Source organism: Tachyglossus aculeatus, chromosome 7 (assembly GCF_015852505.1).
Source record: "Tachyglossus aculeatus isolate mTacAcu1 chromosome 7, mTacAcu1.pri, whole genome shotgun sequence".
NCBI classification, from domain to species: Eukaryota; Metazoa; Chordata; class Mammalia; order Monotremata; family Tachyglossidae; genus Tachyglossus; species Tachyglossus aculeatus.
Genome location: NC_052072.1, coordinates 59,348,566 through 59,365,158, shown reverse-complemented (window position 1 = coordinate 59,365,158; position 16,593 = coordinate 59,348,566). Strand labels below are relative to the sequence as shown.

Genomic DNA, 16,593 nt, shown 5'->3' with positions numbered 1-16,593 from the left:
GTCGGTGACATTAGCCCATGCAAATTTTCTCCCTTTGTGTATTCATGACTCTAGAAGAGATAAGTGTGCAAGAACAGGTGGCAGCAGTGGAGAGAAACGGAACTCTGCCAGAAGAAACAGCTGATGTCACTGTGGAGATCTGCCATGTTGAATCCCATTCATATCAAGGACTGGACATGTTGGGTGCCATTGTGGATACCCAAGGGGTAGATTCCTCTTCTCCCTTCCCATTTCCTCCTCTAATTGGGAATCACCTGCCATTCCAGTGGTGTGATTCTCTGAAAGGTAGAAAACAGCTTTTCTTCATGGTATTTGTGAAGTGCTCACTATGTGTCAAGCACTGTTCTTAGTGCTAAGGTAGATACAAGTTAATCAGATTGAACACAGTTCCTGTTCAACAGATGGCTTACAAGGCCAAGGGGGAGGGAGAACAGGTTATTAATCCCCATTTTGCAGATGAAGCAACCGAGGCACGGAGATGTTAAGCGGCTTGCCCCAGGTCACAAGGCAGGCAAGTGGTGGATTCAGGATTAAAACTCCCCACTTCTGACTCCCAAGCCTGTGCTCTTTCCACTATGCCTCACTATTTCCAGTCTTGCATCTGAGAAGGACCCCAAGGTGTCACCTAGTGTAACCCCTGCCCTCAGGAGTCACACCCCTCTCCAGCCCCCAAGCCATCCTGTACAAATGGCTCATGTCATTACCTCTTACTCTACTCTTTGTGGAGACGAGGACTCACATCGAATGACTCTTTCCACTTGAACTAGCATTTCACCTTCTTGAAAACTAGCTGCTTAGTCCCCCTTCATCTCTTCTTCTCTGGATTCATAGTCCAGGTCCTTTACTCAATTATTGAGTACTCACTGGGCACAGAGCACTGTACTAAGCACTTGAGAGAGTACAATACAACAGAGTCGGCAGACAAGTTCACTGTCCACAATGAGCTTACAGTCTAGAGGGGGAGACAGACATAAATATAAATAATAATGATAATTTTGATATTTTTTAAGTGCTTACTCTGTGCCAAGCATTGTTCTAAGTGCTGGGGTAGATACAAGGTAATCAGGTTGTCCCACGTGGGGCTCACAGTCTTAATCCCCATTTTCCTGATGAGGTCATTGATTTACAGAGAAGTTAAGGGGTTTGCCCAAGGTCACACAGCAGACAAGTGGCAGAGCTGGGATTAGAACCCATGTCCTCTGCTCCTCTGACTCCCAAGCCCATGCTCTTTCGACTAAGTCACACTGCTTCTCTATGGATATTATCAAAAGTATTACCTTCTTATCACTTTATCATCTTAATCATCAATAAGGAAATGCAGTGTGGCTTAATGGAAAGAGCATGGGCTTGGGAGTCAGTGGTCGTGCGTTCTTATCCCAGCTCCACCACTTGTCTGCTATGTGACCTTGGGCAAGCCACTTAACTTCTCTGTACCTCAGTTACCTCATCTGTACAATGGGGATGAAGATTGTGAACCCCATGTGAGACAACCTGATTACCAGGTATCTACCTCAGCCCTTAGAGCAGTGCTTGGCACATAGTAAGTGCTTAACAAATACCATAATCATTATTATTATTATTATCTTTCTATTTCTAATCCTTCTCTGAACCACTTTTTTCATTATTCTCAAACTTCTAACTTTTTATGGCTCAGACCCATTCACTGGTACCTGATAAGTAGTGCCTTATGCTGCCAGAGGACTGACTCAGGGCCTACATCCCGAATGCTGTTTCTGTAGTCAAGGATCACAGTAGTTTAACCATGACCCTACATTGCTGCTTGTTCATTAGGTGATATCCCAACACTTCAAGTCAGGTATCCTCCATCATGGATTCGTATCATTTGTTTGTCTTCTCTGAGTGAACCATTCTTCAAGTGAACTTGATTTTTTTTTCCTACTTGTCTCTGGCCATTTCTCCAATTCCCCGTGGTTCTTTTGTTCAAGAGCCTAAGAATCACCTCATTTGGTTTGAAGTCATCTTAATCTATTCCTTGTTCCCAGCTAATTCTAAAATAGTAGCGCCCGGGACCTATTCCTGAAAAGTACCAATCAAATTGACTTTTGGTTCACTGACACTTCAAGTTCGGTTGGTTTCTCTGGCTGGTTTTGGGATCTAAACCTTATATTCCCAATTTATACTTCAGTATCTAAAGTCAAGATACTGTGTGTGCCCTGTTCTATATTATCGAGAGAGAGAAAGAGAGAGAAGCAGCGTGTCTACCACTTGTTTGTTGTGGGACCTTGGGCAAGTCACTTAACTTCTCTGTGCCTCAGATACCTGTGAGCCCCATGTAGGACATGGACAAAAAACCTGATTAGTTTATATCTACCCTAGCACTTAATAAAATGCTTGGCAAATTGTAAGTGCTTAACAAATACCATATATGTGTATATATATATATGTGTGTGTGTATGTGTGTGTGTGTGTATATATATATATATATATATATATATATATATATATATATATATGAAATAGACAGACATCAATCTAAGCAAGGCCCATCACTCAGCCATAGAAACTAGATCAGCCTCATCAGATTTTACCTTCACAGAGCCAAGCTGGTTATTACCTAGATGACAGTACTTCGGTAGTATTTTATGGAGTGCTTGCTGTATGCAGAGCACTGTACTAAGTAATTTTGTTGTTGTTGTCTTATGCTGTCAAGTCATGTCGAACCCTTAGCTATGCCATGGATACATCTCTCCCAGAATGCCCCAACTCCATCTGTAATTGTTCTGGTAGTGTATCCATAGAATTTTCTTGGTCGAAATTCAGAAGCAGTTTACCATTGCCTCCTTCCACGCAGTAAACAAGTCTCTGTCATCGACTCTCTCCCATGCCGCTGTTACCTAGAACAGGTGAGTTTTGACTTGTAGCAGATTGCCTTCCACTCTCTAGCCACTGCCCAAGCTAGGAAAGAAATGGATATGCCTCTGTTAGACTCTCCCTTCTGTAGCCAAGACTGGTAGAGTACTGGAAACTCTCCAGGTGCCACTCTGAAAGGTGACTAAGCATTTGGGAGAGTGCAATAGAGTTGGTAGACATGATCCCTGCCCACAACTTCCTCTTTATCTCCTCCATTTCCTCTTCCTCACCCCTAAAATGGACCCACAAGTGTAGGGGAAGTGGAAAGGAAAACATTCTTCCTCCCCACCGTCCCCCTTGAGAAGTACATTAGGATCACTTAGGGGCTTTTACTTGCCACATTGAAAGAAGGAAGCAATCTTGCTAGATGTGGAACGGTTGCCTCCATGCCCTTTCAAAGTTTATGGTCTAGAAGTTACTACAGTCTTGTGGTAAAAGAGAGTGTCATGACACTTCTTCTTTTTCAAAAATACCGGGCAATGTGACTGAAATCAAGTGTTGGCAGAAAAAGGAAAGGTACGTAATTATTTTATGGTATGCCAACACCTAAAATAACACAAAGAGCTACTTAACTGACCAATTGCACCCTTTAGTAGAAAATTTCAGCACTAACCAACTTGACTTTCAAGTAAATACCACTGAGTCTTTTGCCCAGGAAAGGGAAACAAAATATGCATTTAAAAACATATAAACATAAAAGCAAAGAGGACATTAACCTTATAAAAATGACCTTTTTTATTTTTATTTTTTTCTAACTGATTGCCCCAGGAAAGTGTGCAAGCTTAATCCCGGGGTACATTTATGCCAAACACTTTTTTCAGCCTGGGACTCTAAGGTTATTAAAGTTTGAATTCCATTGCTCTAAAAGGCTAATGATTAAAGTATGCCTGATGGTAGTCACAGTAACAGCTCTGAACATAAAAGCACCTGCTTTTCTCTTAGGTGTGCTGACAGCTTGATATTAAAAAGCTGCAAGTGTCAGAAGCTGTAGGAAATCAACTGGACTGACAGATTTTACAGTGTAGTGTTTGTGCTGTCAAAGCAGTAGAAGTGACAAACTTGGAAGATGGCAGTAATAGGAATGTTTAGGTAAGAGAACAAGCTTAATAGAGATGCCACAGTTGGCAATAACATGCTTATGATAAAGGAAGAATCTCAGCTTTGACTCTCCTCTGGGAAGACAATCCCAAAACCATTTTCTATATTGGTTTTCCTCTAAGTTGTTTAGGGACATGATACAAAACCCTCTCTTGACCCCACCTCACCTTCTAGTTATCACCCCATCTCCCTCCTCTCATTCCTTTCCAACTCCTTGAACGAGTCGTCCACATGTGCTGCCTCGAATTCCTCAACACCAACTCTCTCCTCGACTCCCTCCAGTCTGGCTTCCGTCCCCTACATTCCACAGAAACTGCCCTCTCAAAGGTCACCAATGACCTCCTGCTTGCCAAATCCAACGGCTCCTACTCTGCCCTAATCCTCCTCGACCTCTCAGCTGCCTTCGACACTGTGGTCCACCCCCTTCTCCTCAACACGCTATCCAACCTTGGCTTCACAGACTCCGTCCTCTCCTGGTTCTCCTCTTACCTCTCCGGTCATTCATTCTCAGTCTCTTTTGCAGGCTCCTCCTCCCCTTCCCATCCCCTTACGGTGGGGGTTCCCCAAGGTTCAGTTCTTGCTCCCCTTCTGTTCTCGATCTACACTCACTCCCTTGGTGACCTCATTCGCTCCCACGGCTTCAACTATCATCTCTACGCTGATGACACCCAGATCTACAGCTCTGCCCCTGCTCTCTCCCCCTCCCTCCAGGCTCGCATCTCCTCCTGCCTTCAGGACATCTCCATCTGGATGTCTGCCCACCACCTAAAACTCAACATGTCCAAGACTGAACTCCTTGTCTTCCCTCCCAAACCCTGCCCTCTCCCTGACTTTCCCATCTCTGTTGACGGCACTACCATCCTTCCCGTCTCACAGGCCCACAACCTTGGTGTCATCCTCAACTCTGCTCTCTCATTCACCCCTCACATCCAAGCCGTCACCAAAACCTGCCGGTCTCAGCTCCGCAACATTGCCAAGATCCACCCTTTCCTCTCCATCCAAACCGCTACCTTGCTCGTTCAAGCTCTCATCCTATCCTGTCTGGACTACTGCATCAGCCTCCTCTCTGATCTTCCATCCTCATGTCTCTCCCCACTTCAGTCCATACTTCATGCTGCTGTCCGGATTGTCTTTGTCCAGAAACGCTTTGGGCATGTTACTCCCCTCCTCAAAAATCTCCAGTGGCTACCAATCAATCTGTGCATCAGGCAGAAACTCCTCACCCTCGGCTTCAAGGCTCTCCATCACCTCGTGTCCTCCTACCTCACCTCCCTTCTCTCCTTCTACAACCCAGCCCGCACCCTCCGCTCCTCTGCCGCTAATCTCCTCACCGTGCCTCATTCTCGCCTGTCCCGCTGACAAGCCCTGGCCCACGTCATCCCCCTGGCCTGGAATGCCCTCCCTCCCCACATCCGTCAAGCTAGCTCTCTTCCTCCCTTCAAGGCCCTACTGAGAGCTCCCCTCCTCCAGGAGGCCTTCCCAGACTGAGCCCCCTCCTTCCTCTCCCCCCATCCCCCTCTCTCTCCCCACCATCTTACCTCCTTCCCTTCTCCACACCTGTATATATGTATATATGTTTGTACATATTTATTGCTCTATTTATTTTACTTGTATATATCTATTCTATTTATTTTATTTTGTTAATATGTTTGGTTTTGTTCTCTGTCTCCCCCTTCTAGACTGTGAGCCCGCTGTTGGGTAGGGACTGACTCTATATGTTGCCAACTTGTACTTCCCAAGCGCTTAGTACAGTGCCCTGCACACAGTAAGCACTCAATAAATACGATTGATTGATTGATTGATTGATGATACAAAACTGCCAATCATACTAACCTAATCTGGTTTTAAAGATACACCAGATTGCCAGGTGATTAACATTTCTTTCCTATAACATGGTCCTGGAATGAAATATAGTGCTCCCAGGTCTGTGCAGTTTTTCTTTTTTCTTTTAGGGGTGTCCTAGATTTTCAACATGGCACCAAACATGTGCTGATGACTTGGATTTAGCATTCTAAAACATTTGCATGTCTTCAGGCTGTGCTGGATCTTTTTCCCTAATAGTTGAATAATTATATGTTGGAGCTAAAAATATAAGGCATTTGGACATTTCATTCATTCAATCATATTTATTGAGTGCTTACTGTGTGCAGAGCACCATACTAAGAACTTGTGAAGTACAAGTTGACAACATATAGAGATGGTCCCTACCCAACAACGGGCTCACAGTCTAGAAGGGGGAGACAGACAACAAAACAAAACATGTGGACAGGTGTCAAGTCATCAGAACAAATAGAATTAAAGCTAAATGTACATCATTAACAAAATAAATAGAATAGTAAATATGTACAAGGAAACTAAATGGAGTAATAAATCTGTACAAACATATATACCGGTGCTGTGGGGCGGGGAAGGAGGTAGGGCTGGGGGGGATGGGGAGGAGGAGATGACAAAGGGGGCTCAGTCTGGGAAGGCCTCCTGGAGGAGGTGAGCTCTCAGTAGGGCTTTGAAGGGAGGAAAAGAGCTAGCTTGGCGGATGTGTGGAGGGAGGGCATTCCAGGCCAGGGGGAGGACGTGGGCCGGGGGTCGACGGCAGGACAGGCGAGAACGAGGTACAGTGAGGAAGTTACCGGCAGAGGAGCGGAGGGTGTGGGCTGGGCTGTAGAAAGAGAGAAAGGTGGTGAGGTAGGATGGGGGTAAGGTAAGATTGGGGTGAGGTGATGGAGAGCCTTGAAGCCAAGAGTGAGGAGTTTTTGTTTGATGCGTAGGTTGACAGGCAGCCACTGGAGATTTTTGAGGAGGGGCGTAACATGCCCAAAGCGTTTCTGCACAAAGATGATACAGTCAGCAGCGTGAAGTATAGACTGAAGTGGGAAGAGACAGGAGGATGGGAGATCAGAGAGGAGGTTGATGCAGTAATCTAGTCAGGATAGGATGAGAGATTGAACCAGCAAGGTAGTGGTTTGGATGGAGAGGAAAGGGCAGATCTTGGCGATGTGAGGTGAGACCGGCAGGTTTTGGTGATGGACATTTGAATCAATGTACTTTTCTCATTTAATTGGTTATAGATAGAACTACAGTTTGCCCATATGATCAAAATTAGGTGTCAATAAGCAATCTCCTGCCAAGTTCTCTGCTCAAATCCAAAAACCGTTTTCCTCTAGCAGTTTCTCATTAAACATTAAAGAGAAGATCTGCCAGTTGTAAAATGGCATGAATGGGTGTGCATGTTTTTCTTTTCCAAATCTAATTGTTGTGATTTTATATTCTCTCAGAGCTAAAAATAAACTTGGCTTCTTGAATTAAAAAACAACTACTCTACCAAATCTCGCAGTTCTGGTTTCTTCTCAGGCTTACTTTGATCATGATTTAGTTAAGACTTGAAATATTCAAAAGGCTGAATTCAATCACAGAGCTAAGTATTTGTCAAAACGACTCCAATCAAATGCTGCACAGGTAGAAAAATTCTAAAAGGAGCATTATATCAGATATAGTAATGCCATATCCTTTCTTAAAAAGTTGGGAAAGTAAGCTCTGATCACAACAAACCAAGGGATGGGACAACTATTCTTTATTCTGAAATTTCTTTATACCAACTACTGATTTAGAAGACTAGACTCAATTGCACAGCCAAGATGTTTTAGTATTTGACAAAATAAAATAAGACATGTAAAACTCTTAAAATTGCTTTGCTGAGAATCTCTGTACTTCTGAGTTTCTTTGCTTAGTTTTTTTATGGTATTTGTTAAGCTCTTACTATGTGCCAGTCACTGTACTAAGCACTGTGATGCACGTTGAGAAGCAGCATGGCTCAGTGGAAAGAGCACAGGCTTTGGAGTCAGAGGTCATGGGTTCAAATCCCTGCTCCACCACTTGTCAGCTGTGTGACTTTGGGCGAGTCACTTAACTTCTCTGGACCTCAGTTGCCTCATCTGTAAAATGGGGATGAAGAATGTGAGCCCACTGTGGGACAACCTGATCACCTTGTAACCTCCCCAGTGCTTAGAACAGTGCTTTGCACATAGTAAGTTCTTAATAAATGCCATCATTATTACTATTATGTTAATCAGATTGGACACAGACCCTGTCCCACCTAAGTCTATCCATTTTATAGATGAAGTAACTGGGGCACAGAGAAGTTAAGTGACTTGCCCAAGGTTACGCAGCAGACAAGTGCAGAGACAGGATCAGAAATCAGGTCCTTCTGATTTGCAGGCCCATGCTTTAGCCATCCCAGAACTAAATTAGGGAAACTGGAATTCACTTGGTATGTGTTCTGGGTCAAAAGAGGACTCTTGGTACTTGATTTAGAATTGTTTGCGATTCTGAAACCTGAGATTTCATCCAGGTGAAATCAACTTAGCCTAGCGAAAGAACAGGAGCCTGGGAGTTAGGGGACCTGGGTTTGAATTAATCCCATCTCCAACACTTGCCTGCTGGGTGATACTAGTTAAGCCCTTTAACTTCTCTGTGCCTTGGTGGGACTACAATAACCTGTTCTCCCTCGTAATAGGCTGTGAGTCCCATGTGAGACAGGAACTGTGACCTGATTATCTTGTATATACCCCAGCACTTAGTACAGTGCTTGGCACAGAGTAAACAATAAATACTCCAATCAATCAATCAATACTATTTATTGAGTGCTTACTGTGTGCAGAGGACTGTACTAAGCTCATAGGAAAGTACAATAGCTGGTAGACATAATAATCATAATGATGGTATTTGTTAAGCGCTTACTATGTGCAAAGCACTGTTCTAAGTCCTGGGGAGGTTACAAGGTGATCAGGTTGTCCCACGGGGGCTCACAGTTTTAATCCCCATTTTACAGATGAGGTAACTGAGGTACAGAGAAGTTAAGTGACTTGCCCAAAGTCACATAGCTGACAGTTGGTGGAGCTGGGATTTGAACCCATGACCTCTGACTCCAAAGCCCAGGCTCTTACGACTGAGCCACGCTGCTTCTCATACTCCCTGCCCACAATAAATTCTAATCCTGGCTCTTTCAATTGCTTCCTGAGTGACCTTGGGCAAGTCACTTAATTTCTCTGTGCCTCAGTTCTCCTGTTCTCCCTCCTACTTAGTTTGTGAGCCCCATATGGGACAGGGACTGTGTTCAGCCAAATGAACTTGCATCTACCCAACTGCTTAAAACAGTGTTTGATATGTAGTAACAAATACCATGAAAAAACACCAATTATTGTTATCACTAATTATTGTTGTGAATCTGAATTCAAAAATCAAATGGGCTTGATATGGACACTTTAAAATGTTGAAGTAATCATTTGCTATTATGTTAGTCTTTATTGTGTTAGTTGACATAGTAGAAAGATGGTGAAATACTGTTTACAAATCTCATTTATCCCTGGAGAAGAAGGGAGAAGTCTATTGCTGAGATGGCTTTTAAATAGTTTTGAGTAGATCCTGCAGGTTACAAAACAAGCTTTGTCAGAGATTGAGCCTGGATTTGGAGCTTAAAAAGCATAATCTCTTTACTGCGTTTGAATATTTAATTGCATGCTTGCCAAACCACTTCAATATTAAGTGATAGGATTGAAATATATGCAAAATGGTCAGTAGTTACTTTTTGAACTAATGGAAAAATGGGGAAATGAGCAGCCAAAATAGCATTAGGGTGGAAGGACCATTCATGCCATCTAGATTTTGTAGACAAAAGAATTGTACTCAAAGATAAAATAAGGGCAAGGCAAAATGTGCACCTCTGGAATTCTCTGAGACAATTTGAAATTGTTGGCCAAACAGGGATATTCCTGATTCAACAAAGTGGTTTTATTGCTAAATACTCAAGTACAGAAGGTGATAAAAGTAAAGAAAAGTAATTATTAGAAAAATCTGAAGGCCTGGACTTGGTAAAATTAGGAGGGGGGTTGGGGAGAGGGGAGCAGGGGGAGAGAAGGCCTGTGTGCTGTCCTCTCAAACCAAATGGGGCTAAAAAGGAAAAAAAAAGACCAAGTTCCAGCTGCCCTCCCACTGCCAGGATCTGAGAATAGGCCAGGAAGTGGGAATGTGGGAAGGTGGTTTAGGTTTCAAGCCAACCAGGAGAAATCCATCCTCTACAAGTGATCTAAGTGTGGATCGTCACTGAAATGAATTCACTAGAGATTTACCTTTGCCCCATCCCACCCTCCACATTTCTACAGTCTGGCAGAGGCTGAAGAAGAGTCTCCCTAGCCTCCTTAATGTTCCATGGTAGTATTTTTCCAGTTATGGTGATGATGATGATGGCATATGTTAAGCACTTACTACGTGCCAGGCACTGTTCTAAGCTCTGGGGTAGATGCAAGTTAATCAGATTGGACACTATCCCTGTCCCACATGGGGCAGACAGTCTATGCAGTTGGTATTGAACCCCCATTTTACCGTTGAGGAAACTGAGGCACAGAGAAGTGACTTGCCCAAGGTCACACAAGTGGCAGATCTGGCATTAGAAGCCCAGTTCTCTGACTCCCGAACCAGTGCTCTTTCCACTAGGTCACGTTACTTTCATTCATTCAATCGTATTTATTCATTCATTAATTCGATTGTATTTATTGAGCGTTTACTGTGTGCAGAGCACTGTACTACGTGCTTGGGAAGTACAAGGCGGCAACATATGGTGACGGTCCCTACCCAACGGCGGGATCACAGTCTAGATGGGTGAGACAGACAACAAAACAAAACATGTAGTCAGGTGTCAAACCGTCAGAATAAATAGAATTATAGCTATATTCATTCATTCATTCATTCAATCGCATTTATTGAGCACTTACTGTGTGCAGAGCACTGTACTAAGCGCTTGGGAAGTAAAAGTTGGCAACATATAGAGACAGTCCCTACCCAACAGTGGGCTCATAGTCTAGAAGGGGGAGACAGAGAACAAAACAAAACATATTAACAAAATAAAATAAATAGAATAAATATGTACAAATAAAATAAATAAATAGAGTAATAAATACATACAAACAGATATACATATATACAGGTGCTGTGGGGAGGGGAAGGAAGTAAGGCAAAGGGATGGAGAGGGAGAGGAAGGAGGGGGCTCAATCTGGGAAGGCCTCGTGGAGTAGGTGAGCTCTCAGTAGGGCCTTGAAGGGAGGAAGAGAGCTAGCTTGGCGGATGTGGGGAGGGAGGGTATTCCAGACCAGGGGAAGGACATGGGCCGGGGGTCGACAGTGGGACAGGCAAGAACGAGGCACAGTGAGGAGGTTAGTGGTTCTCTCTTCCCCTGTGAGCCTGGCTAGGGCACTCTGACATGCAGGCCACATGCACTCTTACTGCTTAGCTTCCAAGTCAATTCAACTTAACAATACAATAATTATCATTAGCATAGTCATTAAACACTTATTATGTATTCAGCATTGCACTAAACTGGGGTAGATGTGATCATTTTCAGCTCGTAAACACTTCCTTCCTACAAGGGGTTCATAAACTAGAACATAAGGAGAGAGGGTGTTTTATGTCCAATTTGCAGAGGAGGAAACTGAGACAGAGACATGAGCCCACTGTTGGGTAGGGACCGTCTCTGTATGTTGCCAACTTGTACTTCCCAAGCACTTAATACAGTGCTCTGCACACAGTAAGTGCTCAATAAATGTGATTGAATGAATGAATGAGTGGCTTATACAAGGCCACAACAGAACTGGGCTAAACCAAGGGTCTCCTGACACAAAATCCTGGGCTATTTCCACTGGACCACGCCTCTAACCTCATCAGACAAGAAGCAGCTTGGCCCCGGGGGAAAGAGTTTGGGCCTGGGATTCAGAGGCCCTGGGTTCCGATCCTAGCTCTGCCACTTACCTCCTGTTTCATTTTCATTCATTCAGTCATATTTATTGAGCACTTACTGTGTGCTGAGCACTGTACTAAGCGCTTGGAAAGTACAATTCAGCAACAGAGACAATCCCTGCCCACAACGGGCTCACAGTCTAGAATGGGGGAGACAGACATCAAAACAAGTAAACGGTCACTTAATTTCTATATGCCTCAGTTTCTTCATTCATTCATTCCATTGTATTTATTGAGCACTTACTGTGTGAAGAGCACTGTACTAAGCGCTTGGGAAGTACAAGTTGGCAACATATAGAGACGGTCCCTACCCAAAAGTGGGCTCACAGTCTAGAAGGGGGAGACAGACAACAAAACAAAACATATTAACAAAATAAAATAGAATAAATATGTACAAATAAAATAGAGTAATAAATATGTACAAACATATATACGTATATACAGGTGCTGTGGGGGAGGGGAAGGAGGTCAGGCGGGGGGATGGGGAGGGGGAGGAGGGGGAGAGGAAGGAGGGGGCTCAGTCTGGGAAGGCCTCCTGGAGGAGGTGAGCTCTCAGTAGGGCTTTGAAGGGAGGAAGAGAGCTGGCTTGGCGGATGTGCAGAGGGAGGGCATTCCAGGCCAGGGGGATGATGTGGGCCGGGGGTTGACGGTGGGACAGGCGAGAACGAGGCACTGAGGAGATCAGTGGCACAGGAGAGGAGGGTGCGGGCTGGGCTTTAGAAGGAGAGAAGGGAGGTGAGGTAGGAGGGGGCAAGGTGATGGAGAGCCTTGAAGCCAACTGGGGATTCAATAGTCTTTTCATACATTTAAGAATCTACTTATTCTGTGCCAGGCACTGTACTGAGTGCTGGGATAGATACAAGTTAATCAGGTTGGGCATGATCCATGTCCCACATGGGGCTCATAGTCTCAGTCCCCGTTTTACTCCCCCTCTTCATCCCCCCCGCCTTACCTCCTTCCCCTCCCCACAGCACCTGTATATATGTATATATGTTCGTATGTATTTATTACTCTATTTATTTATTTAATAGAATAGAATAAATATTCTATTTATTTTATTTTGTTAGTATGTTTGGTTTTGTTCTCTGTCTCCCCCTTTTAGACTGTGAGCCCACTGTTGGGTAGGGACTGTCTCTATATGTTGCCAACTTGTACTTCCCAAGCGCTTAGTACAGTGCTCTGCACACAGTAAGCACTCAGTAAATACAATTGATTGATTGATTGATTGATTGATTTCATTTGTACATATTTATTCTATTCATTTTATTTTGTTAATATGTTTCGTTTTGTTCTCTTTCTCCCCCTTCTAGACTGGGAGCCCACTGTTGGGTAGGGGCAGTCTCTATATGTTGCCAGCTTGTACTTCCCCAGTGCTTAGTACAGTGTTCTGCATACAGTAAGCGCTCAATAAATATGATTGAATGAATGAATGAATGAATGAGGCAACTGAGGCACAGAAGTCAATTGACTTGCTCAAGGTAGCACAGCAGACAAGTGGGATTAGAACCCACATCCTCTGACTCCTAGGTCTGCGTTCTTTCCACTAGGAGCAGCACGGCCTAGTGGCAAGAGCCCAGGCTTGGAAGTCAGAGGTCATGGGTTCTAATCCCTGCTCTGCCACTTGTCTGCTGTGTGACCTTGGGCAAGTCACTTAACTTCTCTGTGCCTGTTACCTCAGTTGTAAAATGGGGTTGAGACTGTGAGCCCCACGTGGGATAACCTGATTACCTTGTATTTACCCCAGTGCTTGGAACATAGTAAGCACTTAACAAATACTATAAGAATAATAGGCACGCTGCTTCCCTATTTACTGTGAATCTCATGTGAGACCTAATTATCCAGGATCTACCCTGGTGCTCAGTACAGTGCTTTGCATGTAGTAAGCATTTAAACACCTTTATTATTATATATCAGCAGTTTAAATTATGGTAGTTTTTTCCTGCAGGCTTTTGAATCATTTATCATCTTCCTTGATGGCCCAGCAAGGAAGTAACTTGGGTATTGTTCCCAGGAGGTCCTGGTTCAGCCATCAGCGACTGCTTGGCTGGGCGGGGTTGCCCCAGGAGTCCACCCCTAATAATAATAATGGTATTTGTTAAGCATTTACTAGATGCCAGGCAAAGTGCTGGGGTAGAATCAAGGTAATCAGGTTGTCCCACGTGGGGCTCACAGTCTTAATCCCATTTTATAGATGAGGTAACTGAGGCCCAGAGAAGTTAAGTGGCTTACCCAGTGTCACACAACAGACAGGTGGTGGAGCTGGGATTAGAACCCACGTCTTCTGACTCCCAAGCTTGTGCTCTTTCCACTAAGCCACGCTGCTTCTAATAAGTATGGTATTTGTTAAGCACCTACTGTGTGTCAGGCACTGTACTAAATGCCGGGGTGGAGACAAGCAAATCAGGTTGGACCCAGTCCCTGTCCCACATGGGGCTCACAGTCTCAATCCCCATTTTACAGGTGAGGGAACTGAGGCACAAATAATAATAATAATGATGATGGTATTTGTTAAGCACTTACTATGTGCCAAAGCACTTTTCATTCATTCATTCATTCAATTGTATTGAGTGCTTACTGTGTGTGGAGCACTGTACTAAGCGCTTGGAAAGTACAATTTGGCCAGAGATAGATGCAGCATGGCTCAGTGGAAAGAGCCCTGGCTTGGGAGTCAGAGGTCATGGGTTCTAATCCCAGCTCTGCCACATGTCTGCTGTGTGACCTTGGGTAAGTCACTTAACTTCTCTGAACCTCAGTTACCTAATCTGTAAAATGGGGATTAAGACTGTGAGCCCCACGTGGGACAACCTGATCACCTTGTTTCCCCCCCAGAGCTTAGAACAGTGCTTCACACATAGTAAGCGCTTAACAAATGCCATCATTATGAATCCCTGCCCACAACGGGCTCACAGTCTAGAAGGGGGAGGCAGACAACAAAACAAGCTCTTACTGTGTACAGAGCACTGTACTAAGTGCTTGGAAAATACGATTTGGCAACAAATAGAGATTAATCCCTACCCAACAACTGGCTCAGTCTAGAGAACGGGAGGCAGACAACAAAACAAAACAAGTAGACAGGCATCAATAGCATCATGGAGCAGGAGTAAGTGAGGGATGCTGGAGAGGAAAAGGTGAAAGGCTTGTGGTAGTGGATTGGTGGGAGGAGGAGCTCCTGGACTTCAACCACCACTTGCTGTTTCCACCACTTGCTCTCTGACTGGAGCCCTAGCCCGGGCTAACTGGAAAAGGGGACCTCCCCCACCCAGTGGCAATGACAGTGGAAAGTAGGGGAGGGGGAGGAGGAAGGGTGCAGGGGATTGAGACAGTGTTAGGTTAACATAGCTCTACAGGAAAAAAAGCTCAAATGCAAAGGGTCATGGAGGGAGGATGTTCACTCAGTCATTCAATTCCCGTTGGGTAGGGAACCGTCTCTATATGTTGCCAACTTGTACTTCCCATAATAATAATGATGATATTTGTTAAGTGCTTGCTATGTATCAAGCACTGTTCTAAGTACTGGGGTAGATACAAGGCATTTCAATTGTCCCACATGGGACTCACAGTCTTAATCCCCATTTTCCAGATGAGGCAACTGAGGCACAGAGAAGTTAAGGTCACATAGCGGACAAGTGGCTAAACTGGGATTAGAACCCACATTCTGTGAATCCCAAACCCGTGCTCTTTCCAGTAAGCCCTCATTTGTAAAATGGGGATTAAGACTGTGAGACCTATGTGGGACAGGGACTGTGTCCAACCCAATTATCTTGTATCTACCCCAGTGCTTAGAACAGTGCCTGGCACATAGTAAGCACTTAGCAAATACCATCATTATTATTACAGTTGATAGAGTTGGCAGACCTGTTCCCCCCAGCAGTTTGTCTAGAGGGGGAGACAAATATTAAAATAAATTACAGATGTGTACATAAGGAGACAGATATTAAAATAAATTAGATGTGTACATAAGTGCTAAGGATGGGGTGAATATCAAGTGCCTAAAGGGAACAACTCTAGAAATCTGAGTTGACTGAAAATACAAATGAAGGTCAGACAAGAGAGTGGATGGCCAGAATAATGAACAGATAAAAACATGGACCACTTTGATTCTCACTATGTCCGAACATTGCATCCATTCATTTATTCAGCCATATTTATTGAGTGTTTACTGTGTGCAGAGCACTGTACTAAGCACCTGGGAGAGTACAATACAACAATAAACAGACATTTTCCCTGTCCACAAGTTGCAGCCATATTCTCCAGCGCCTGAGACAATATTTGGCACAAAGTGATGATTTACTGACTCATACTTCATAGAGAGATGAAAGAGTCAAAAGCAGGCAGTTTCCTGTTACTTAAATTATGTTCTTCTCACAGTTTCAAAGACTTGGGAATTAATTATTTGTAAATTCTCTTCTCCACCTGCCTGTCTGACCCCACTCCCTGTCTCTCCACCTCCATCTTATTTAGACCATAAGTTCATTCTAGAGTGTAAACTTGTTGTGGGCAAGGAGTATAATGATAATGATGGTATTTATTAAATGCTTACTATGTGCAAAGCACTGTTCTAAGCACTGGGGAGGTTACCAGGTGATCAGGTTGTCCCACAGGGGGCTCACAGTCTTAGTCCCCATTTTACAGATGAGGTAACTGGGGCACAGAGAAGTTAAATGACTTGCCCAAAGTTATACAGCTGACAGTTGGCAGAGCAGGGATTTGAACCCATGACCTCTGACTCCAAAGCCTGTGCTCTTTCCACTGAGCCGCGCTGCTTCTCTATGCCTGTTATATTGTCATGATGTAGTCTCCCAAACACTTAGTACAGTGTTCTGCACACCCTAAGCACTCAGT

The 16,593-nt window shown here is 44.1% G+C and overlaps 1 protein-coding gene and 1 non-coding gene across 2 annotated transcripts in view; one reads left to right on the top strand and one right to left on the bottom strand.

The window, feature by feature from the left end:
* The window catches only part of SPAG16 (sperm associated antigen 16), an 822,373-nt gene that overhangs the window by 781,936 nt on the left and 23,844 nt on the right, over nucleotides 1–16,593 (top strand). The window lies entirely within an intron of this gene.
* LOC119931128 lies at nucleotides 2,875–3,012 on the bottom strand. Its single transcript, XR_005451987.1, has one exon. It is a non-coding gene; the product is annotated as a small nucleolar RNA SNORA7 (small nucleolar RNA).